At 44.6% G+C, this 1,149-nt stretch overlaps 1 pseudogene; it reads right to left on the minus strand.

Annotated features, from left to right (window-relative positions):
* LOC110291898 overlaps positions 1-1,149 on the minus strand; it is a 9,771-nt pseudogene that overhangs the window by 673 nt on the left and 7,949 nt on the right.

Below are 1,149 nucleotides of genomic sequence, written 5' to 3' on the forward strand. Positions count from 1 at the left end.
CAGAAGAGGGCGTCAGATCTCATTACGGATGGTTGTGAGCCACCATGTGGTTGCTGGGATTTGAACTCAGGACCTTTGGAAGAGCAGTCAGTGCTCTTACCCACTGAGCCATCTCGCCAGCCGATTCATCTTTATGTAAATAGACAAATTGCTTATTTTATTATTAGGTCAAATTTTTCTACGCCCCCTCCCCAACCCAAATAGGATTTCTCTGTGTAATCCTGGTTGTCCGAGAACTCAGTCTGTAGACCAAGCTGGCCTTGAACTCAGAAATCCACCTGCATTCTGCCTCCTGAGTGCTGGGATTAAAGGCGTGCGCCACCACTGCCCAACAGTTAAAAATTCTCTAACTCAACTTGTTTTTCCTGAGACTGACCATTTGGGGTAAGGTGGTGTGGTGGTTGAATGATGTCCCCATAGTCTTAAGTCCTTGAGCCCTTGGTTCCCAGTTAGTGGCACTGCATGGGGAGGTTGGGTGGTGTGCAGCCCTGCTGGAAGAAGTCTGTCACTGAGGTCTGGCTTGGAGATTGATTACCTTGTACTGTTTCTGGCTCACTCTCTCATCTGTGCTTGGGGTTTGCGATGTGAACTCTCCTCTTCCAGTTCTTGCCACCATGCCTGCCACCTTGCCTTCAATCTGTCCCTGGTATTACAGACTGTAAGGATAAACTCCTTCCTACAGGGCAGTTCTAGGACAGTTAGGACTACACAGAAAAGCCCTGTCGTGAACCACCCACAGCAAAGAACAGTAACTGATACAGGAGCAGAGGTCATTAGGAGTTAAGCTCCAGCTGTTTGCTTAAGCCATTACAAGTTACTTAACCCAGCTCTGAACAGTCAGGTCTGACTGTTAGAGTGGGGAGTTTTTCTTTTGTTTTTGTCTCCACAGTAAGGTTTCTGTCCTCAATAGATACATTATTTTATTTCATGGTTATCTTTAAGAAATTTATGTATGTGCATGTGTATGTGCACCATGCCATAGCATATGTGTAGAAGCCAAAGGACAACTTGTAGGAACTATCTTGTGGGTCTCAAAAGATTGAAATTAGGTTTCTAGGCTTGGCAAAGAACATCTTTATCCACTAAGCCATCTCCTTGGCAATATATGTGTGTGTTTATATCTATCTATCTATCTATCTATCTATCTAT

This window comes from Mus caroli, chromosome 3 (genome assembly GCF_900094665.2).
Source record: "Mus caroli chromosome 3, CAROLI_EIJ_v1.1, whole genome shotgun sequence".
NCBI classification, from domain to species: Eukaryota; Metazoa; Chordata; class Mammalia; order Rodentia; family Muridae; genus Mus; species Mus caroli.